General features: G+C 40.6%; 1 pseudogene; it reads left to right on the forward strand.

The window, feature by feature from the left end:
• Positions 1-1,115: 1,115 nt before the first annotated feature.
• LOC124968047 (olfactory receptor 7E24-like) lies at positions 1,116-2,243 on the forward strand (annotated as a pseudogene).
• Positions 2,244-6,934: the final 4,691 nt, after the last annotated feature.

Consider the following 6,934-nt stretch of genomic DNA (forward strand, 5'->3'; position numbering starts at 1 on the left):
AACCATAAAAAATTTAAAGTCCACCAAGGCTAAGGATACTTGTTTATTACTGCATACTTTTTAAAGTACTCATTTGAGGTGATGGCGAGGATGTGGTGAAAAAGGAACACTCATACATTGCTGGTGGGGTTGCAAATTAGTGCAGCCACTCTGGAAAGCAGTGTGGAGATTCCTCAGAAAGCTTGGAATGGAATTACCATTTGACCCAGCTATCCCACTCCTTGGTCTATACCCAAAGGACTTAAAATCAGCATACTACAGAGATACAGCCACATCAATGTTCATTGCTGCTCAATTCACCATAGCCAGATTGTGGAACCAACCTAGATGCCCTTCAGTTGATGAATGGATAAAGAAACTGTGGCATATTTATACAATGGAATATTACTCCGCAATGAAGAATGATAAAATTATGGCATTTGTAGGCAAATGGTCGAAATTGGAGAATATCATGCTAAGTGAGATAAGCCAATCTCAAAAAACTAAAGGACGAATGATCTCGCTGATAAGCGGATGAGGACATATAATGGGGGTGGGAGGGGTTAGCATTAGGTTTAGGGTTAGGTTTAGAGTTAGGCTAAGGAGAGCGGTAAAAATGAAGGAAAGAAGGACTGTATAAAGGGAAAAGGGTGGGAGGGGTGGGGGGGAACGGAAAAAAAAAGAAACATCATTACCCTATGTAAACGTAAACAAATAAAAAAATAAAAAAAAAATAAATAAAGTACTCATTTGAAGAAGGGGGGAATAAGAAAATCAAAGAATGATGAAATCTCTAGAAGAGAACCTGCACATAAAATTGTCTTTTGATTGTGAACAATCAACCGTGAGTCAATTGTAAGTGAATGAACACCTTAGTGTTTTAAATATTGTAACTCAAGGAATTTGTCCAAAGGACTTAGAACAAATCAAGATATATTGGGCAATTTCTTAATTTCCTTTCATTAGAATGATTTTTAAAATATGAGGATGCTATTATCCATTCTTTATTTTATATATATTTTATTTCTGAAAGAGTACGCTGCATTTCTTGAGATCATGGACTTCAATTTTCTAATGATCCTGGTCTTCTAATATTATTCATCTGAGTGTCTATTTGTAGGTGCAAAAGGAAGGACATGAATAAGACAGATATCAATAATGGAGGTGATTAAAATGATTGTATTTTCCATCAAAATTTGTTCAAAGTTTAGTGACTTCAAGTTAGAATACTTTGCTTGTGAATTCATGAATTCAAATTTATACAGAGTGATGGGTGTCTCTTTATGTATTTCCTGTTTCCCAACATCTCTTCCCACTCCTCCCAAGGTGTCCAACAAATACAGAACTACAAAATCTAACAGGTGTCTCAGAATTTCATCTCCTGGAACTCTCAGTGGATCCAGACCTGCAGCCCATCCTCTTTGGACTGTTCCTGTCCACGTACCTGGTCACAGTGCTTGGGAACCTGCTCATCTTCCTGGCTGTCAGTTCTGACTCCCACCTCCACACCCCCACGTACTTCCTTCCTCTCCAACCTGCCCTTGATTGTCATTTGTTTCTCTTCCACCATAGTCCCAAAGATGATCGTGGACATCCTAATTCAGAATAGAGTCATCTCCTATGTGGGCTGTCTGACACATATGTCTCTTTTATCATTTTTGCATGTATGGATGATTTTCTTCTGACTGTGATGGCCTATGACTAGTTTGTGGCTATCTGTCACCCACTGCATTACCCAGTCATTATGAGCCCTCGCCTCTGTGGCTTCTTAGTTTTGGTCAGCTTTTTGGTTAGCCTTTTTGATTCCCAGTTGCACAATTTGATCATCTTACAATTCACATACTTCAAGGATTCGAAAATTTCTAATTTCTTTTGTGACCCTTCTCAACTCCTTAATCTTACCTTCTCTGATACTTTCTCTAATAACATTGTCAAGTACACTATTGGTGCCTTTTATGGTTTATTCCCCCTCTCAGGAATTCTTTTTTCTTTCTTTAAAATTGTTTCCTCCATCCTGAGAATCCAGTCATCAGGTGGGAAGTACAAAGACTTCTCCACCTGTGGGTCTCACCTGGCAGTTGTTTATTTTATGGAATATCCTTTGGAGTGTACCTGGGATCAGTGGTATCTCTTTCTCCCAGAAAGGGTGTGTTGGCCTCAGTGATGTACACTGTGTCACCCCCATGCTGAACCCCTTCATCTACAGCCTGAGGAACAGGGACATTAAGAGTGCCCTGAGGAGGATGCACAGGAGGACAGCCTAATCCTCAGCCCCACAGAGTCTGGTTGCAAAAGCTAGTTGGAAAATTCACAAATGCTAAACGTCTTGTCCTGTTAATGTAACCTATGTGGTAACTGTTTTTGCAGCTTCATGGTTTTGATTTTTCATGATATTTCATGGTGAATGATGGTGGTTAGTGTTAGAGAATGAGGCTTGGAGCATTTTTTTTCATGGGAAAATAGTTGTGTGTTGAAAAATAAAAGAATTTCTGGAGATGGGCAATGATGATGTTTTCACAACAATATCAAGGTAATGAATGCCTGTGGACTGTGCATTGACAGGGGTGAAAGTTACTTATTTCATTGAAAGTTTGAATTTGCCCTTATAGAAATGTTAATAAAATGCAATGAAAGTAGTAAATAGTACACTTGCACTTCTTTGTCAGTAGTGGAGGAGCTGAAATCATCTTTGAATATTTTTCTCCTTTCTCCCATCATTGATAGATTTTGTGATAACCTAGAAAAATCTGAGTGAGCATGAGCTCTGAGACATGAGCCTCCAAGGTCACAGAGAGGTTCAGCCTCTGCTTCTAGCCGTTCCCCTCAATGGTTCCCAGTGCAGTGGTCTGCATACCTGTGACTCCTTTTTCCATGATCTTTTGCATCAAGCACCTGCTCTCTGAGACTGCTTCAGTGTTCATCCTGAGTGGCCATTGCACTCCCGTTAGGGAGGTGTGTTGGGTCTGCTCTCCTGGGTATGACCAAACAGATACACAGTGCAAATCAGCAAGTTCCAGGGGATATAAGATTGGAAGAGGGAATGTCTTATGCATTGTATCTTCCTCATCAGGAAGAACACGATGTTTGGGTAACACACAGGAGACTGATATGTTCATAATCTTGATTATAGAGACTGTGGGTTTATAAACCTGGTGGTGATGGTAACCAAAATCTCATGCAAAGCTTTTCTTTTCCTGCGCAATGATTCAGTTTCCCAGAGTGTCCTCCACAGAGGGAGTAAATGCCCCATTTACACTTGTCCTGAGCATTACAAAGGTTTATGAAGGTGATGCTGAGGATGAGGAGAGTAATGATCAGTAACATCATGAATTGTTAATGGGAGATTCTGAGTGATGGGTGTTGACCAGTGTTCTGCACAGATTATTTGAATTCACCTGCAAGGCTTTCCATGGGTTCAGCATGCAACATCATTTTATTTTATAAATATGAGCACAGTTTTTGTGTGTAGCTCTCTCTGTTAGCCCCACAGAATTCAACTGCTTCACGGTAGCTACCCTGCCATCTTTTCTCTCTTGCTTTCTCTCCCCCGACTCACTTTCTTTCTCCTCACTTTCCACTCTCTCTAGCGCATGCCCTTTCTCTTTCCTTTCTCTTTTCCTCTCATTTTCTCTCTTACCCTGCAGGGAGACACTCTGTTTGCTTAATAAACTCCCTTATGTGATTTCCCATGTCCGGCCTTGTTTTCATGGGATTCCTTACACTCATTACATGGATGGAATTCTCATTTCTATTAAGATATAGGAGCACAGAGAGATGGGATGATTAACACCATTGCTGTGTAGGAACCAGTCATAAAAATACCAAAAGAGTCTTTAAAAGATTGTTGTAATAAGAAATCCAACAAATTAAGTGATGTCCATCTCTGGAATTAAATCCCACACTGTGGTTAAAGCATTCATTGTAGGTGTGTGCACTTCAAGAACTGATCCATCCACCTGTCATGTATTCCTGGGCCACATGTGTTTTCTCATATTCTTCCTACATGAGTCTTAGATACATTATATTAAGTTTCTATGAAAACTATCTATGGGTACATAAATCAATTCTGACATGGAAATGCTGAAAGGAAATTCCCACCAAATTCCTAACTTAGGGTTGCCATTGGGTCAGAGGTGTGTAGGAGAATGGAGTCATGATATGAGAACAGGCAGCTCATGTGAAATGATTCTAGATTATGCAAAATGTGAGTTCTGAAGCAAATACGATGGACTTTGATTATTGTATTAGTTGGGTTCCCTAGAGGAACAAAGCCAACAAGGAAGTATAATTATAACAGGGGATTTTTTAGATTGTCTTACAAGACCAGAAACTGGATAGTCCACAATGGTCATCTGTAGGCTGGAGAGCTAGAAGAACACATAGCTGTGCAGTTCAAGAGCTGGAAGCCCCAGAACAAGAAGGATCAACAGTGCTACCCTAGTCCAAGGTCAAGACTCCTGGAAACTACCTGAAGAATCACTGGCAGCATACACTTTGGAAGAATGAAGAAGAGAGAGTCCAATATCCTCAGATGATTGAAGCTGCATCAAAAACCTGTTCAAGGAGAGTAGAACTTACATCTGCATCTGATTCCTTGTTCTTAAAACTTTTGTTCCATCCAAGTCACCATCCTACTGGGTGGTGCTGCCCATGCTTAGGGAGGGTCTCACCACAGATCCTATCCCACATTCCAATCATTCCTAGGCAAGTCCTCATTGACACTCTCAGAAGCCTCTTAATCATTGGCATCTCTTAATCCAATCAACTCAACAATTCAAATTAACCACTACAATTATTTCACATAGGTAGTGGGCCTCATTGACAGTAATAAAAGGGCTATTAATCAGCCATGTTCTACATTCCTTAACTATTCCATGGCAGCATTTATCAACCCTGGTTCAAGATAGAAATTCTGATTAAATTGTTAAGATGTGAGTTCTGAGCATTTTAAATATCCACAGATAAAGATAGTGATAAATGTGGCAAAGGTTCACAAGTGTACTTAACATAAATGATATAATAAAAAGCATTTTTACAGCAACCATATAATTGTGGGCATCCAAACTGACAAAAACATAGATGGGGTTTTTCTCATTCTCTGTCTTTTTTTCTCATTTTACACATGAACAAACAGCCCAGTTTGTATCATTTACTGTAATTTTCTCTTTTTTTTTCCCAATTATATCATAGAGTGAACTGACAAAACTCTGAACTTGATTTTCCTTCAGGTAGCTGAAGGAGGAGACTCCAGTCCAAAGAGCAGGAAGATTCAAAAAAGATGTGTGGAGTATTTGTAAAAAGGTCAGCACCCGAACTGTCTTCAGGCCTTTAAAAGAGGGTTTATGATCAGGAAATACTGAGACTGTCTGATCAGGCTGCTCCAAAATGGACAATTGACTGGATAAAATCTCCAAGGGATGTCTTACTCAACAAACATTTAAGGGAGATATTGTGCTGACAGAAAAAAACTCTATTGAATAAAAAAATTCAAAAGTGTTTCCTAACATTTCATGCTGCTTTAATCCTTGATGGTGTAGTGTACACTAGTGCCACATTTTTGGTCAGTGATGTTCTAAGATCCTGTGAATTTATTGAAGCAATATTTATCAAAATTTGGAGTTCACCAAGGCCAATGACAGTGGTTATATATTTTTTTCTCCAATAATCCAGATGTGATTGAGCCCTTAAAAAGGAGGGAAACTTAAGAAAACCCCACATGATGTAAAAAGCTCCTTAGGTAACTGAAATTCACCCAGATTCTTAAGGAAAAAAAAAGAACCACATTTATTTATTTATTGTATCACTAAGGAGAACACTGTTCTCTGTTGTTTGTCCTGGTGGCAGATGTGGAGATACACTTGGAGTTCAACAGGACCAAAAGTTTGCAAATTTAACAAGATTAAACCCCTACAGAGGGGTATCACAAGTAAACTTTTAAAGCAAAAGTTTTTAAGTCTGGGGGAGAGAATATAGGCATGGCCTAATATCGCGCTCCCTCTGCCCACAGAGAGAGACACGACAAACGTCTGAAGCTTTGGAAGTTTATTATGTACAGTCCCTCTCCTACACTTCCCTTACTCCTAGCTTCCGTGCACTCCCAGCTTCTCTTCTCTCAGCTTCTCCCAGCTTCCACGCACTCTCAGCTTCCAGCTCAGTTTCAGCCTCCGCCTCCACCACTTCTTCCGCTTCTGCCTCTCTACTCTCCCACCCACCAGGCTTATATACACTTCAACCAATCAGGGGAGAGTACACGAGGTAAACGCGGACAGCTGCAAGCATAGGATAGGTACACGAGGGGGGCATGCTCTAGTCACATCGTTAACTAGCCAATCATTGGAATTCGCTGGTTGTTTACTGTATAGCTGGCCGCTTTTGGCTCAGCGTCAGGCGCCATCTTGACCATGCCCAAGGCTGGGGGTCCTGGAAATCCCGACAGATCCCCCTTCTTTACTATTAAACTAAGGCTCGGGACCGTGTCTGTCTTAGGCTGAGTGGTCAGCATATGTCCTTACCCATCATCAGAGCCTGCAGAGCATGCTGCAGCTCCTGTCTTAGGTTGGTACACAGCCACCTCCTTCATTACGCATCTTTGACTACCGGTCCAGCATCAAGAGCCATACTAATGGGGGGCTGTAGGCCTTTAGGGCGGTCATGGCCTGATGAAAGATAATTTGATCTCTCTATTGGCTAGCTCGTAGATGCATGCCAAAACGAATGAAGAGAAGGAGGGCCAAGGCAGAGGAGTACCACCATAGCTCCTAAGCCTGCCCGCTGTTTGACAAATCTATAAACAGAAGAAAAACCATATAGCCATATTAAATACAGAAACAATATACATCCCAGTAGAGTTACAATACGGGCAACACAAAACAGCTCTCAGGGAATAAACGCATCCCAGTCCCAAAAGTTCTTGCAAGGTATCCACTTGTTCTTATAGTGAGTCCACTTTCTGATA

Source organism: Sciurus carolinensis, chromosome 17, assembly GCF_902686445.1.
Source record: "Sciurus carolinensis chromosome 17, mSciCar1.2, whole genome shotgun sequence".
In the NCBI taxonomy this organism is placed as follows: Eukaryota; Metazoa; Chordata; class Mammalia; order Rodentia; family Sciuridae; genus Sciurus; species Sciurus carolinensis.